Genomic DNA, 18,891 nt, shown 5'->3' with positions numbered 1-18,891 from the left:
GTATATGATAAATTTGTGGAGTGAGAAGCTAGTAGGAACATAAGCCTAGAGTTCATCTTAGATTGTTTACAACCAAAAGCATACAATTCTTATTGCTTCTTGCTAGTTACTACAAATCCCCTCTTTTTGTTTTTTCGCACTACCTAGTGATTTCTACAAGTACAAGTAAGATATCTCATGTATTCTCGGTGGGATCGACCCTAACATAGTTCGATTACTATACTATGACAACGACTGCTTTATCCTTCTAAGGTGGGGTAGTTTGGGCATTATTAGTCTTCACTGACTATGTGAGGCTCACTCTTTTCCCCTTCTCATTTTTAGGGGAAGCAAATAAATGGTCAAACATAGAATCATCAAACTCTATCACTATATAGAATGCTTTGGTAAAAAGGTTCCTCATCGAATTCATCCCATTCATCAAGAATACAAAGTTACGTAGTGACATTCTCAATTTTAAGTAGAAGCCAAATGAGAATTTATATCATTCTTGGGAGAGGTTCAAATGTTTATCAAGGACTTCCCACGTCACCAATATCTAATAATTTATTAGTCATACTTTTGTTGAACATCTTGACCATAACATAAAATTTTTGCTAGATTCATCTACAGTTGGTCAAGCTTTTGAGAAAACCTATGATGAGCTTTGTACTCTCCTGAATTAAATTGCACAAGGTAATCCTGATTGGATTGGCTATATTTCCAAAAGTGTGGTAAAAAAGCCTGTTGGTATGATTGAGGTAGATAGCATCATGTTGTTGGCCACTCAATTGCCAGCCTTGTAAAATTAAATAAAGACACAGCTCATCAAGTTGGGTGTGACCAACCTCAGGCCCAATTAAATGTAGTCCAACAAACCCCAGCTTAGTGTGAAATTTATGGTAGTAGTTGTCACTTTATAGACTCATGTGGAGAAAATCTAGAGTTGGTAAATTGTATGGGCAATGCATAGAAGGTTAATCTAAATTATGGTAATGCCTACAATCACAAGTGGCAAAGTTAGCCCAACTATTTATCAAGAAACAATTAGGTTCAGACTCAACAGTTTCAGTAGCAGAAAAATATGCAAGTGAGTAATATGGAAAAGGCCTTGGAAATAATCCTAGCTAATCATGAATAGATGGCTATAGAGATAAAAATCTTTAACTTGTTCAACAAAATCTAGAACACAATTTAAGCAGCTTGCTCAGGCCCAAAATGCAAGACCTTAAGGGGCTTTGCCAAGTGATACAAAGAATCCAAAGTAGGTAATTTCAGTCACTTTAAAGAATGGTAGAGACTTAATTGCCAGATTTCCGTAGAAAAATCAAAAGGTACAGGCAGATCCCAAATCAGGCAAAGGAGATACAAGTGGCAACTAAAGAAGCTAAAATATTGGGAAATTTTGAGTACCCAAAAAAAGCAACTGAGCATGTACAATAGGGACCACCACCATCATTCCTTCTAAGGCTAAAAAATCCTAAGGAGAATACATGTTTTAAGAAGTTCTTTGACACGTTAAGAGAACATTACATTAATATTTCATTGAAGATATTTTGTGGGGTATGCCTAAGTATGCTAAGTACTTGAAAGATGTGGTGACCAATAAGACAAAGTTGAATGACATTAAGATGGTGGCACTGACAGAGGAATATAGTTTGATTATGATAAGTATGATGCTGAAGAACCCAAGGAGTTTCACCCTCCCCATACAAATTAGTGATAATTATGTGGTCCATTCTTTGAGTTACTTGGGGGCAAGCATAAACTTGATGCCCCTATATGTTTTTAATACTCTTGGTTTTGGTAAGTCGTGGCCATGTTCTATGGTCCTCTGAATAGTGGATAAAAATAGAGTGTATCCTGAAGGAATCATTGAAGACATCTTTTTTAAGCTTGGGATATTCATTATTCCTACTAATTTTATTGTTATTTATTATGATGCAGATGGCAGGGTACCAACCATATTAGGACATCCATTCTTGGTGATAAAAGGAGCATTGATTGATGTTAGAGAAGGAACTATAAAAATAAAACTAGATGATGCAGATGTGGACTTCAAAGTATACAAACCACTCTATCCACCTATTCACTATAAGGTTTTGTGCATAATCACGACTATGCAAGTGTATAAGTGTAGGGTGGAGTGAAAACCTCTAATAACCTCTTTGAACTATCTTATAGAATTGACCAAGCCACCACCTAAGCTTGAAGTTGAGAAGGTGAAAGAAGAGCCTAAAAAAACTAGTGTTGAAAAAAATGCATACCATAGACACTTAAGAGGTCAGAAAAGAGTGAGAAGATGGCCTCCAAGTAAGAGAAAGAATTTGAAGGAATACGGGTAAGAAGTAGCAAAGTGGGTCGTGCCACGACACTAAATTAGGCGCTTCTTGAGAGGAAAATCAAGTTAAGGTAGGTAATTTATTTTTGTATTTTAGCTTTTTATATCACTTTTATTTTTGTTTTTGTTGAGTCACAAGTTGATAAAAAGTCTGAGAATCGAAGACCCAAGCTAAGAAGCATGGAAAAGACATGGTGTGGGATCCACCAAACCTTATTAATGATTAAAAATATTTCTAGCTAGTCCTAGAGGCCTTAGGAAGTATTTCTATCTCTATTTCCAATTATACTTTGGACAAAGTTGATTTTAAGTGTAGGGTGGGGAATCTTCCAATGTCATAGGGTAAAGTATTGCTATAGATTTCTATTTTTATTAGTTTTTCTAGTTTTTGACTAAATTTGAAAAAATTACAAAAGGATTTTCTCTTTATTTGTTAAGTCTTTGTTGGTGTCAGTTAGTAAGAGCATAATTCACCCACTCCTTGGTTTTTCTTTTTGGTTCTTTTCTGAGGGGTCGCCCTTTATACCCTATATATTTTTTTTTTATTTTAGGAGTAAATTTTAAAATTTCGTACTAGGAATAAGTGAGATATTTTTCCTAGATATTATTGGTAATTATATGATGCAAGTGGTTTTGAATGTGAAATCATATTGAATGTGTTGAATGATTATTTTTGTGACACCTAGGCTCATTTATATGACTTTTGTGTGATTTTAGCTTCATTGTGAATTTGTGTTACTGCTTGGTATAGTGTCTGTAATTATCCTACTTAATTTGAGCATGTTCCATGTGTGAGTGAGGCTTTTGTAGTATTCTTTGTTGCTTATTGATGTCTAAAACTTTCCAGGTGTGTGAGACAAGTAAAATAAAGAGTGTTGGGTTTAGTAGATAATGTAGGTATTTCTTTGATAGCCATGGTCATACCCTTTTTGATCTACCCTTATGCATAATATTTGTTAACCCTATTAAGCCTTTAACCTATTCTTTGGTAGCCTCATCTGTAGCCTATTTCTCTTCTTTGATTAACCATAATTTAATCCAAGATCCTAAATGCTTTAGTTAAAAATGAATAAAATTAAGGAGGGTAAGATTTAATAAGGGAAAAGGTGAAAGTGAAGCCCCAAGAAAGTAGCTATTGGTGTGTAAAAGTATATGTGTGATGGTTGGAAGTAAAGTAAAAGAGAAGAATTGATCAAAAATTGAATCATGTGTTGATAGAGAATACTCTCTCCCTATTATATGTAAACTAGCTTAAATTCAATGGGGAAAAACACATGAGTGTGGAAAGGTAGAAGTGGTGAGAAGTTGGTTAATTAGAGAAGAGTTCAATGTTATGTGTGATGTTTTAAAAGTTCATAGGGAAAATAGTTACTATTATTGGTCAGAATAGTTCCTACCTATCCCTTAGCCTATATTACAACCCTTAAGGTCCTTTTTGATCTTGAACATTGACATTCTAATATTACTAGAGTACTACACTAAGGTAAATCCTATTTTTCATCTTATATGGCATGTAAATTCTTTGTGAGAGTGAGCAAAATTTGATTCTTATACACATTCTTGTATTAAATTTCATATCTATGAGTGAACATGGTAACTCTCTTATGGTGATGGACCATGTTTGATGATAGTTAGGTGACTTGTATGATTTTTTTAATTGAGTAATATGCATGTGTTTGCCAACTTGGTAGAGTTCATTCTTGAGGCTAGGATGTTTTGAAATAGTGTTCATGAGTTTCAAGTGTAATAAGGTATTCTTGGTGTGGAACATGCTATTCATCTAATCATTGTTGTGCTATCTTGAGCTTCTTGCTTGTAGTAGTAATGTTTGATTCTTCCTTATATAGTACTTAAGGTAAGGAGTTGTTTAAGGATAAACAAGGCTTTAAGTCTGGAGTGGTGATCTTAGGTAGATTTATGCACCTAAGTGTTAATCTACACTTGTTTATCCTTGTTTTGAGGACTTCTTGTGTTCTTAATGGGTTGATAATTGTATAATTGATCATCTAGGTGTTAAACTACTTGTTTATGATGTTTAAGGTGTGTTTAAAACAAGTTTGGAACCAAAATACTTAATTAGAGTTTAGACGAGAAAACTAGTGTTACTAGCTTGAGCTACATGTTCTTCAAGTGTATCTCGATGGATTCTATTGTGTTGTGTGCACTGATTCGTATTTTAGGATGTTATAAAGGTCCAGGTATAATTGCAAACTCAATGTTGGAAAGCTAAAAAATCTGAATTTAAAGTGGAAAGGCAACCAGGAAATGAGGAACTCAACGCCAAATGGAAGGAGTAAAGCTTGATGAAATCTGGATTATTTGAGCACATAGGCATGCCACTCCATCTATCCTCTAAGATAAGTTCATGCCACGCCCTTGGACACAAACGAAAATGTCACAAAATAGTAACCATCCACTATAAAGGCATGCCAAGCCCTTATCACGCCTGTGTATGAGCATGGCACGCCTATGGTCACAAAATGACTAACTTTTGTCCTAGTATAAAGAGAACACTTCTATCTTGATGTACACACCTTGGATGACTATTGGACTTAGAAATTCACTTTAGAAGTATAATGACCCTCTATATCATTCCCTTGGTTTGTGTGTACTTTTTATATTTCAAGCCTTCCAATAGAAGCAATAGGTTATTTATGACTTGCCAAAACTGTTAGTTCAGTTATCGGATAGTTTGTTTAGATTTTAGGTTCATATCCTTGGTTTTGAGCTTTTATTGTTTAGGATTTGGTCTCAGACCAAAAATCCTATTAGATGACCTCTGATGAGAGTTCTGACATGCCATTAGCTCTGGAACATTAATTTTAGGCTAGAAGGCCCCTTGGTTCAAGTTTTGAGGCTTTTGGACGCATTTTAGGATATTGGGCAGATTATGTGAAAAAAGGAACTATAAGTGTAGGCCCCATATTTAGTCAAACGATCTCAGATTAAAGTTTTAATGGTTCCATTGAGTCCAAAAAGTAGAATTTTGTATGGTTGCATATTTTGTTTGTACGTACGGGGTTCCGAATGAATCCCGAGAATTTGGTCCAAGTCCATTCCAAACTTGGTCAAAAAGTGGTGCATGGCACCTGATAGGACCTCTTAAGTACCTATTGGTTCACTTTAGCACTTAGTACTTTAGTGAGCTTGGGTGGTTTAGTGTCCCTAACCATTCGCTGGTGGTGCACTTTAGCGTCATTAAGGCCTCTTTAGCTGCACACACCATTGTTGCCAGACCTCTTTAGCAGTCGTGTTGCGTCTTTAGCGGTAGGTGCTTTAGCACCTAAGTGTCTACTTTAGTGGTACTTGCCGCCTTTAAATGCCTTCTTCTCCACCTTATTTTCTATCACTTCTTCCACCATTTTTACATAAAATTAAGAGTTCAAAGGGAGGAAAAAGTGGGAAATCATTCATGTTGGTTAATATAAGCTAATCTAACTCATCATGGTTATTTCCCATTGATTTTACCTTCAATTTCTATTCTAATTCTAGGAAAAATTCTTAGAAATTGGGGTTGAATTCCTAAACAGTGATTGATAATGATATTGATGATATGAGTTTTAGTTCAAGTTCAGTAATTGATAATGATATTTATGATACAATTTTAAACACTGGGTAAATTTATAACATTCAAATCAATTATGGTACTATGGATTATATTATGGCATTCATTCTTGCATGTGCATTTCCTATCACCAATATGCCCTATATATCAGCCTTACGGGTGGTTGCATAGGTATAGGTATGAGTGCTACTTGCAGTATATTGTGTGGAGCTTGTATCTATCAGCCTTATAGGGGTAGTATAGGTGTAGGGTCAAGCTATTATTTGTTGAGTATTGATTGAACTTTCTAAGCCTATGACGGTGGTCGTTTATGAAAGTCCTAGTTAGGTATTGTGTGTCCGGACTAGCCAATTACCTTATACTATTATTGTTGTGATGATTAGTTTATGATAGGTTGATTATTGGGCTTGTACAGGGATTCAAGGTATAATTCTGATTCTTTTATCTTATAGTTATATTATTATGCGTGATTATTCTATGGTTAGGCATTATTGCTTCAGACCCTGATATTGTGATTCCTTTCTACATGATTGCATTACTATGGTAATTATCTCATGTTTAGACATATGGATTAGAGACTCTGATTATATTAGCACTAGTTCCTACTATGATTAGGGAGCCTAAAGACATTAGAGTGATTACTTAGCTTGTAACCCTAAGTTATCCTTTTTATGTATATGGATCAATATATAGTAGTTATGGTATTATCATATATCCCATACTTCTTTTATATACTCATGTTTGATATCCATTCATTGGCCCCATATACTACTATACATATCATTCTTTCCCTCTTTATCTGTATATTATCCAGTGATATATGGTATAGTAATAGGGTCTCAAAGCATGGTTGGAATAGGGTAATTATCCTTACTATTCTGTTATCTTATTACGTTAATTTCTTGGAAATGAATAGAATAGTTATCCTTATGGTCTCATTTTCCTTATTATTAGTTTGGTGGATATTTGGGTTTAGTTTATATTTTTGCTTGCATGCTATTTATATTTGCATTATCTTTGGAGCTTAGCCGTTAGTTTCCTAGTAAGTATAACATGTTGGTACTCATACTGCAATCTATAGCCTGTATATCATAGTATGGTTTCTCCTCATTGTTGTGTACATCGTGCGGAGCATCTATAGTTCAGAGACGTAGGGTAAACTCCTAGTATTTGGAGTATTGTCTTTCCCCCTCTTACATACTAGACTAAGTATTTATGTTTTATTTAGAGGTGAGTTATACCATTAGATTCATTTTGAACTTTATTTTTCAGTCTTGTTATATTAGAAGCTCTTGTCTTGATTCCACCAAGTTTTGGGATAATTTTATGTAAATTAGTCTTGCACTACATTTATTTTGTATTTTTCCTTTTTTTCTTGCTAGTCCATTACTGATAGTTCCAAATAATATGGGTGGCTTTCCTACTATTAGGTTATAGTACGTGCCATTATGAACTAAGAAATCAAGTTGTGAAAAATTAGTATCAGAGCCAAGTTTAGCAGTCTGCTGGTATAAGAGATTAGTGTTTGGTAGAGTCATATGGATCAGTGTGGAGACATATATAACCTATCTTTAGGAGGTTATGGGGAATTCTTAGAAAATTATATTCTTGACTACTTATCATGTGTTTGTATTTCTTTGAACTTTAAGTGCATCCTTTTAACTCTATTATGTCCTAGATGGACAATGCAAGGTTGTCAATAGATGTGGATAAGACTTTAGCACACGTCAAAGCTTTAGTGCAATATCTGACCAGGGAGTCAGAGATGGATGCCAAAGATCTTTATTTTCAGTTAGAGGATTTATGGCCAGCCTAGGCTTCGATAGAGTTTGCAACTGTTTCAACCTTTTGAGATTTAGGATTAGGGATTTTGTGTCTTTTGTGGATACCTCACAGTCAGGGATAAAATTTAATTCATCGAGAAACTATCAGGCTAGAGTTAGGTTTGTTGGTGTAGCAGGGTCCTATGTTGATTTTAGAGTATGAGATTGGGTTTCTTGTGTGGGCCAAGCGTATCCTTATGCTATATCCTTTAGAGCATGGCATAGTGCATGAATTATTAAAGGATTTGCATTGCCACTTTGGTTGACATTAGAGCATTTAATAGTAGTTGGGTCTTCTTTCTCTCAGATGGTTGATCTTGTGAGGGCCACCGACAGAGCATATATTAAGACTTATAGAGGTAGCGGTAAGAGAAGATATCATCAGTATAGTGATATTGGTATTCCATAAAGGAGTGAGAATCCTCCTGATGGAGCTCATTTTCACTTACAGCCTATCAATTCTATGCAGGTAGCATCTCAGACTTTAGGTGGCTCTAAGCTTTGCTGTGGTGGTCACAACGGATAAAGTTCTCATCAAACCATACAAAGATTTTGATATAGGTCTTTAGGTCGTGATGGCCATACTGGTTCAGGAGTGGTAGTATCTTAGAGTATTTTAGGAGCTTGTTTTGGTTTTGGTAAGATAAGGCATTGGTCTATAGAGTTCCCTAGAAATAGATTGGTTACTCTAATAGAGTTAGGATGTATTCCTTGCTAGCCTAAAGTTCCTGAGGTATGTTATGATTATGGGAAGGATGATTATTTTAGTAGGGAGTGCCCTCCAGCCTATTGAGGTCAACTCATGCTTCTCGCCAGGTTAGGGCTTTAAGGGTTTGCTATGACTATAGAGAGATTGATCACTGGTCCAGAGAGTGTTCCCAGTATGGTATTATTAGCCATCTTGCTCATTTGGATTAGTCTCGTAGTGTTGTGGCACCTTCAATTGGAGATAATGCGCTTAACGCCTTAATTGATGATTTCGATGCTCAGTTCAAGTTTGGATCCCATTCAAATTTGTTCTCCCTCAAACCCACCAGGTATGTGACTTTGGATTTTTCCGTGATAGGCGTGCTTTTTTAATTTTTATCCTTACCTTTTCATTGGTTCATATTGGGGTTATCATATCCATCGATGATTGTATGTTTTGGTAGGTTTATATCAATTATTATGTTCCGTGATAGAGAGTTCATGATTATATGGCTAACTTCGTAGATTACTCTTTTAGTAGTGGATGGAGTGGATCAGTTTTAATATTTTTCCCTTATGGGTGTTATTTTGGTTCGAGTCCCATTTACCTTGGCATATTGGCCTTTTTATGGCCATATAGAGGTACTTTTTATTGATTTGTTTGGGGTACCACCAATCTTTATATTGATGTTTATATTACTATTGCCATTATTTTCATTATATGATGTTAATTGATCCTTGCTTGGTACATGGTCAGACTATTAGTATCTAGTTAGAATTTTATTCCTTGCAGTTCTTATTCGTTGGCTTGGGCCTGTAGCTTGGTTGGATGTTTTCTTTCTTATAGTAAGGTAATGTTTATTTTTTTCCTCTTCTGTTAGAGTATGCTAGATCAGTTGTAGAGTGGATTATGGCAGTGAAAGTTAGTTGACTTTTCTTGGTTTTGTCATGGTCTTAGAGATAACAATTGGTTATACTGTCCGTTTTTGGGTTTGGGAGTTTTGGACTTGCCTTCTGGTTTGCTGAGATTTTTACTTTGGCTATCCCTGTCAATGTAGCCCATTTATGAAGTTGATCAGTTTTGGGTCTGTTCTTCTGATATGGCTAGTTCATACCTCGATAGTGGTTTTGCAGTTAATATCAAAAAGTCTTGGATTCATCTTTTAGATTTATTGGGGCCGTCTCTTCATGATGGTTGCTCTTGGTATTGGTGTGGGGTTGGATGTTATTTTCTTGTCGTAAGGTGATTCTTGTCTAAGTAGAGTTAGGGAGTTGGAGATAGGTGATCTTTCCTATGACTGCTTCTTAAGTTGGCAAACTAGAAATTCTTTATCTTGAGTTTCTTGCTTCATTTTCTAGTAGTTTTTCTGACCTTGGCATTGGAGTTGACATTGGTACTTTCTTACTCGATGATGTGATTCATAGGTTGATCGATTTAAGGTTGTCCTACTTTTGGGTGGGTGGATTAAAGAAATCATCATTTCGGGAATTGTTCTGCCCAGTGGGACTTGGCGGAATGCCTCTACTTGGTGATATAGTCTATGGATATTCCTTTTTGAGATAGAGCATTTGATTTGGCAATTCCCACCTACAGTTGCATTTCACCAGGTTTCTAGAGTTTTGGTTATCTGTAGCACGATTTGTCGCCTTGGTGAGTTCTGGAGTATGCTTGTGTGGTTCATGCCCTCTAGTGTAGAGTTGGATGTTTGTATTTTCAGCTTGTGATTTATCCTCTATTGGGATTTTTATTCTCCAACTATGTTTCAATTTTAGCTCGACATAATTTGGTAAGGGTATATCAGTTTTGGATAATAAGGTCGATTTGAGTATTTGACTTTAGTTTAGGCTTGTTAGCTTTGTTTTGGATTTGACACATTGGAATGGTGATTTGGAGGTTATGGTAGATTTGGAGTATGAATACTTACCAATCTTTAGGTTTGTTTTGGGTAGTTAAAATCGAGTTGTTCAACCTTTATGTGAAAAATTTAGTTTTGAGTCATCGAGCTTAGGTGCAACCTTCATTTTTAGGTTTCTCACAGTTGGAGTTTTATCTATAGGCTGGTTAATCCTACTCTGTGGTTACCTACTCGGTCTTCATTAGTTTAGATGGATTACAATTGATAGATGTTAAGACGATCGTCCATGGACATGGTGTTGGTTCCTTTAGCTTTTACCTCAGTTTTTAATTTTCATTAAAATTTTTGGATGGTTTACTCAATGCGAGAAGTGTGCTTTAGTAGGACACAGAATATCTTATCACTAAGTTGGCGGAGCATCCTTGTAACGCCCCAATTTTTCTAAACTGGAATGCTACACGGTGCTTATGACCCCGAAGGATCACAAGCTAGCCCATGATTGATATCTGTACCTTTACACTGCAATATATAACGTAATAATGCGAAAAACATGAACAAGTAGGTCATAAGGTTCAACTGAATAAAGAATCTGTCAAAACATAACATCCATATAGGTGAAAGATACCCAAAACAACTGAAAACTAAATCAAATCTGAACATAAGTCTGAATACTAAATCTGAAAGCCTCCAAGTGTTGTCTGAATAAGGAGTTGAAGGAACATGTCTCCAACTAACTCCGTAAACTGATAACTGGCAAAAATAATAATGAATAAATCAAATAATATTATCCTCGAATGAAGAGGACTCACTGAATCTCTGCGATAGGAAATGCTACTGCTACTGCTGATCTGGAGCTCATGTCTCTGAACCTATAGTGTAACATAAAAAGAAAGCACCATAGCGCAAATGCGTTAGTACGAGGGATTGTACTGAGTATATGAGTGAGGTAGGCTAAATATAAACAGGGTTTACATGCATGAACAATGCTAACTGTTTGATTAACATGAACGTAAGAGTACAAATATGCATACATAGTAACTGAAATCGTGGGTGCATTACAACTAGTCTTGTATGCTAATACATGGTTTACTGATGGCTAATATGACTGATACTGAAATTCTGATAACATGAGCGACTGCATCTGACAATCCTGAATCTGATGGAACTATCTGAGTTTCGTAGTGTAACTGAGTCTGACTGTATCTGACAGTCCTGATATACTGAAATCTAAAGACCTATCTGAGTTGTTTTACTGAGACTGATTCTGAAACTGTGGGAGGTAGTTGTTTAACCAATATGCCCCAATAACACATATAGCAATGTTGGGGTCCAATCTCTGCCGAGACTGGAGGGGTGTCAATACATCGCCACTGGAAAGACAGTTGTGGGTGACCCTTAGCTGGCAGGTATTCAAAAGGAGAATGATGGGAACCCTAAACTAAAAGGTTAAGCCACCTCATAAACCCTAATCTGATAGGCTAAGATGTCTCAACCTACGCTGGCTACGTAGTTCTGGAACACAAGGATGGCTGCTAAGAATCACACCCTAAATTGGTAGGTGAGTCCCCATCCTTGGGTTCACTCAGTGCTAACTTCAACTCCCATCTGAAGAGACTAAACATGATTCAACTGACTGTACATGGACAAATTAACTGACTTTCATTGACTGACGGAGTAGTACTATTATTTGAGAGTTAACAGAGATCATGAGATTTTTGAGGTTTTCCTGAGTCACATGACTGACTGAGTTCTATAGATTATAGCTTGACTGAGATTATCGTGACAGCATGACATGGCTCTAGGTACAACTATTTTTTTTGGGTACGAATACCTCCAGGACTCGATAGAAGAAAACTAACACACATGATATGACTTGATCACAAGATTTGAGTCCACAATTCATAATATCATAAGTAGGGTATATCATATTTCATATAGTTATTCAATATCTTAAACATTGTAGGGATTGCATGGATATATTTCGTGTACATATTGTATATCTTCATTATCTTACATGCTTCATACCACCAGAATAGCAACACATGAAAAGGATGGGATTCATATTGAAGTATATAGCTAACATGGACTTGTCATTTAGACATCATAGAACCATACAAATATGAATTTCTAGCATCCGAAGCATTTTTTCAAACACCTTTCATGCATTCTTTAAGGCATACGTGAGTTTTATACTTGCACCATATTAAACCACCTAAAGTTCATGGTTTTCAATTAACAAACATATACATTTCATGAAAACACCTTTAGAAATCACATTGAAACTTAAACAACAATCATCAACATGTAAATATTCATATCACCATAAAAAGTTGAAAAAATAATATTTAAAACATGGTTCTTGAGCTCTATGAACATATTAGATCCATAGATGAACACTACACATACCTTAGAAAGGATACCTTGATGATTTACTGAAGAGTTCTTGGATTTGGGAAACTTAATTCTCAATTATCTTGGAAAAAGGCTTGAATCTTGCTTTTGGGAGATGAGTTTGATGGAAACCCTAATCTTGTGGTTGAGAGCGTAAGAGAGGGTTTTTGAGATGCTTAACTGAAGAAAAAAAATAGGAAAAATTATGCCTCTTTAGGGTTATAAGTCATGGAAGGTGAAGGAAATAACCAAAATACCCTTATGAAATAAATTCCCAGTTGCTGAAAAATCATAGCTGACGACCTTCGTGATAGGGCGTCACAAATGTGATAAGCTATCACAAATGTCGTCACTTAGGAGCTGGTTTCTGCCTAAGCCTGACGACCTTCGTGATAGGGCGTCACAAATATGGCAAGCTATCACAAATGTTGTCACTTAGGAGCTGGTTTCAGCCTAAGGCTGATGATCTTCGTGATAGGGCGTCACAAATGTGGTAAGCTATCACAAATGTGGTCACTTAGGAGTTGGTTTCTGCCTAAGGCTGACGACCTTCGTGATAGGGCATCATAAGTGTGGTAAGCTACCATGAATGTCGTCACTTAAGAGCTAGTTTCTGCCTAAGGCTGACGACCTTCATGATAGGGCATCACAAATGTGGTAAGCTACCACGAATGTCATCACTTAGGATCTGGTTTCTGCCTAAGGCTGACGACCTTCGTGATAGGGCGTTACAAATGTGGTGAGCTACCACAAATGTCATCACACTATTTCCAGCATGACATGCTAGAGTAAAATAGGAATAAATCTTTGCTATGATATCGGATTTAGGAAAAATTGGTATCGTTGGAAATATAATTCAATTATGTATCTGTTGATAGGTCATGAGCTCAAAAATTCCAAGTATAATGAGAGATATTCTTGTTTGAAGTTGACTATACCAATATCTTTTTCAAGAATTCAATCGGTAAGGAATGTTTTGATTTGTCTGATCGCTGAGAGTTATTTGAAGCCTTAATATACATCTAACCTACTCATAAAAATATAAAAGAACCATGATGTACTATGCATGAGCTTGGTACATGGCTTTAATAGTGGTTTGGATTTTTTGGGGTATTACAATATCTCCCCCTTGGAAACATTCGTCCTCGAATGATACTACTTGAGAGGGGAGAAATGATAAAATGATGCATACACTGATCATGCTCAACTGGCACATGATTTTAGTACTGAATTGAATTCTAAACTGAATATAGCCCAACTGAACATACATATCTGATGCATGACTGATAAGCTGAACTCATGAATGGATGATAAGCTATGCATTGATACTTGATACCAATTTTATACTGGAATTTTGAAGATGTAACTGAATAAGATTAAGAAAAAAAGTTACCTCAAGCTAAGTCTAAATTAGCGGAGGAAAGATGAGGGTACTTGGTTTGCATGTCTGCTTCTGCTTCCCAAGTAGCTCCCTTCATGGACTGATTCCACCAAAGAACCTTGACTAGAGGGACTTCTTTATTTCTCAGCCTACGAGTCTAATAGTCGAGGATTTTGACTAGAATCTCTTCATAAGAGAGGATATTCTGAATGTCAACGCTCTGAATAGGGACTACAACTGCTGGGTCACTTATGTACTTCTTGAGCAAAGAGACATGGAAGATTGGATGAACTGAGGCTAGATCTGAAGGCAATTCAAGCTCATAGGCTACCTTGCCGAAGCGACTGAGAATTCTGAAGGGACCGACACATCGGGGACTAAGCTTTCTCTTCTTTCTGAATCTCTTCACTCCCTTCATGGGAGAGATCTTGAGATAGACATAATCATCGACCTCGAATTCGAGATCCTTTCTACGAACATCCGCATAAGACTTCTGTCGGCTTTGAGCAGCCTGGAGTCTTTTACTGATTAACTAAACTTTCTCGAAGGCATCGAATACTTAGTCAGGCCCTATGACTGCGGTCTCACTAACTTCGAACCAACCGATTGGAGACCTACATCTCCTACCATAGAGAGCTTCGAATGAAGCCTTCTGAATACTAGAGTGATAGCTGTTATTGTATGCAAACTCATTCAAAGGCAAGTGGTCATCCTAGCTTCAATTGAAATCAATTGTACACGCCATTAGTATATCTTCTAGAGTCTGAATGGTCCTTTCTGCTTAACCATCTGTCTGAGGATGAAACACTGTACTGAGATGAACTTGGGTACCAAGACTCTTTTGGAACGCTTTCCAGAAGTGAGAGGTAAACTGGGTACCTTTGTCTGAGATGATAGATAGTGGAACACCGTATAATCTAACCAACTCCCTGATATAGAGTTTGGCATAATCCTCGGCTGAGTAAGAGGTACGAACTGGAAGGAAATGAGCTGACTTGGTCATTCTGTCTACAATGACCCAAACTGAATCATGCTGATGGCGTGTTCTAGGCAAACCTGTCACGAAGTCTATGTTCACTTCTTCCCACTTCCAAGTAGGAATAGTGAACTCTTGCATGGAACCACTAGGTTTTTGATGCTCTATCTTAACCTACTGACATGTAGAGCACTTAGCCACAAACTCTGCAACATCACTCTTCATCCCACTCCACCAATAGATCTCCTGCAAGTCGTGATACATCGTAGTGGCCCCTGGATGAATAGAGTATCGTGCACCATGTGCTTCTACAAGAATTCGCTGCCTCAAGTCATCTATACTGGGAACATACAGACTACCCTGACAACGAAGAACACCATCTCCCCCTTGGGAGAAGACCTTCACTTCCTGACTTTGAATTAACTTTTTTAGCTTGACAAGGCTAGGATCCCTGTCTTGCTTCTCTTTCACCTCGAAAACTAGAGATGACTCTGAACTACTCTGAACACATACACCATCCTCTGAAGAGTCAACTAAGCGAATGCCTAGTCTGGCAAGATGATGAATCTCCTGAGTTAATTTTTTCTTACTATCCTCAACATGGGAAACACTACCCATGGACAGTCTACTGAGTGCGTCGGCCACTACATTGGCCTTGGTAGGGTGATAAAGGACACTCATGTCATAATCTTTCAAGAGCTATAACCACCTTGTTTGACGAATATTGAGATCTTTTTAGGAAAAAAATACTGAAGGCTTTTATGATATGTGAAGACGTCTACATGAACACCGTATAGATAATGTCTCCAAATCTTTAAGGCAAAGACAACTGCTGCTAACTCAAGGTCATGAGTAGGATAATTCTTCTCATGGGGCTTTAACTTTCTGGAGGCATAGGCTATGACTCTACTATGCTGCATGAGGACACAACCTAAACCTACTCTGGATGCATCACAATATAGTATGAATCCATCAAAACCGTCGGGAAGTACTAAAACTGTAGCTGAGGTGAGTCGAGTCTTCAACTCTTGAAAACTCTTTTCGTAAGGTTTTGACCACTAAAACTTGACCTTCTTCTGAGTCAAACTGGACATAGGAGATGCAATAGAAGAAAATCCCTCGACAAACCATCGGTAATAGCAAGCCAAACCCAAGAAACTCCTGATATCTGATGGAGAGATCGAGCGAGGCCAGTTTCTTACCGCTTCAGTTTTTTAAGGATCTACTCTAATGCCATCACTGAAAACAATGTGGCTAAGGAATTCTACTGATCTTAGCCAAAATTCACACTTACTGAACTTGGAGAACAACTGGTGATCCCTGAGATTTTGAAGAACAATTATGAGATGGTCTGAATGATCATGCTCTGTGCGAGAATAGACCAGAATATCATCTATGAAGACTATGATGAATGTGTCCAAGTACTGCTTGAACACCCGATTCATCAAGTCCATGAAAGCTGCAGGGGCATTGGTAAGACCAAAGGACATGCCTAGAAATTCAAAGTGACCATACTGAGTACAAAAAGTTATCTTCGGAATGTCATATTCTCTAACTCTGAGTTGATGATATCCTGATCTGAGGTCTATCTTGGAGAAATAACTGGCACCCTGAAGTTGGTCAAACAAGTCGTCTATCCTAGGCAGTGGATACCTATTCTTGACTGTGACTTTATTGAGCTGATGGTAATCAATACACATTCTGAGAGAACCATCTTTCTTGCGCACGAATAAGATTGGCGCACCCTATGGGGATACACTAGGCCTGATGAATCCCTTATCTAAGAGATCCTTCAACTGATCTTTCAGTTCCTTGAGTTCTACTGGTGCCATTCTGTATGGCAAAATAGAAATAGGCTGAGTATCTGGGAGAAGGTCTATGCCAAAGTCTATTTCCCTTTCGGGAGGAATGCCTGGAAGATCTTCGGGAAAGACGTGTGAATATTTATTAACTACTGGGACTGATTTGAGACTGGGAGATTTGGAACTGGAATTCTTAACATGCAGAGATGATACACACACCCCTTAGAAATCATTTTCCTTGACCGAAGGTAGGAAACAAGTTGACCCCTGAAAGATAAAGTGCTACCCTTCCACTCTAGGATGGGCTCATTCAGGAACTGAAACTGAACTATCCTATTTCTGCAATCGACTATGGCATAGAAGGAATGAAGCTAATCCATGCCGAGAATGACATCAAAATTAGTCATCTCTAACTCAACTAAATCTGTTGACATAGATTTCTGAAATATCATAACCGACCAGTTCCTGTATACCCGCTGAGCTATGATGGTTTTACCCAATGGGGTAGAGACTAAAAAGGGCTCTGCTATAATTTTGGGACTGATTTTGAAATCGTCTTCTATGTATGGAGTGACAAAAGACAAGGATGCAGCTGGGTCTAGCAAAGCATAAACATGAACATGGAAAATCTGTAACATATAAGTAACGATATCACGAGAATTTTCCTGATCCTGTCGGGTCTGAAGAGCATAGAGTTTATTTGGGCGTTACCCACTAGTAGCACTGAAAGTGGCACCCTGCTGGTTTGGGCGACCAGACTGAGCTATGGAACGATTCTACTGACCCTATATGCCTGGATGAGGACACTCCCTAATCCTGTGGCCTGGCATACCACAGCCAAAACAGATATCACTACTGGCTCTGCAAATACCCTTGTGGTTCTTACCACAAGTTTAACAAAGGGGGGTTTATTTGGGCATTGCTAACACTGCCCTAAGATTTAGAGCCTGGTGCTCTGTCTCTGTTGCCGTTCTTGAACTTCAGCACTGGGGCACTAGTGGAGGAAGGGGCTGGAACTGCTGACTTAGGATAAAACTATGAACGATTTCCTCCCTCTGATTTGGACTGAGCAAAACTAAAACTGCCTGCTCTTGCTCTTTTGTTCTGCCTCTCCCTAGTCTTAACCTTCTGCTCCTCTATCTATTGAGCGTGGGTCATGATCCTGGATAAAGTCATATCACTAGTCAATATCGCATACCTACACTCATTTACCATGCTATCATTCACCCCTAACACGAACTTTCTCATATTAGCCCTGTTGTCTTCAACCACATGAGGGGCATATTTGGCTAGCTGAGTAAATCTAAGAGAATACTCTCTAACTGTTATATTTCCCTACCTGAGATTGATGAACTCAAGGACTTTGGCCTCTCTCAGCTCTTGGGGAAAGAATCTGTCTAAGTAAGTCGTTACAAATTCTTCCCACTAAACAGGGCCTGCATCCTCTAACCTTTCTACTAATCACTGCTTGTACCAAGTGTGAGCGACATCCTGCAATTGGTATGCGGCTAACTCGTCACTCTGGGAAGAAGTAACTCCCATGATATCAATTACCTTCTGGACTTGGTCAATGAATTCCTGAGGATCCTCGTCTGGCTGAGACCCAAAGAAGGACGGAGGGTTCAATCGAGTGAAGTCCCAAATCCTAACTGCTGCTAAATTAGCCACTGGGTTGGCCGGAACAACTTTTGGTCATTCATTCTGGGCAGCTACAGACTGAGCAAAAGTGGTAAATACGGTCTTGAACTCTGCATGAGAAACATGTTCTCCTAAAGGATCTTCAGGCTAAGGAGCTGGCTGATTTCTTCTCTTTGGAGGCACATTTCTAAAATAAGAGAAGAGTGGATTAGACTTAGAGACTGACTTGAAATTATGTTTACTAGCACGATATGAATTTTGAAGAGAGCGAATTGTTCCTAAAACATCTCATAACCTCCTGGACATAAATGTGGTGCGCAACACACCCATGTACAAGACTCTACTAGATGCGTCTTTTAGACTTCCTAAGACTCTATTGAACCTTAGGCTCTGATACCAAGTTTGTAATGCCCCTATTTTTCTAAACCAGAATGCTACACGGTGCTTATGAC

Source organism: Capsicum annuum, chromosome 2 (assembly GCF_002878395.1).
Source record: "Capsicum annuum cultivar UCD-10X-F1 chromosome 2, UCD10Xv1.1, whole genome shotgun sequence".
Taxonomy (NCBI): Eukaryota; Viridiplantae; Streptophyta; class Magnoliopsida; order Solanales; family Solanaceae; genus Capsicum; species Capsicum annuum.
Note: the sequence above shows the minus strand (reverse complement) of the source record.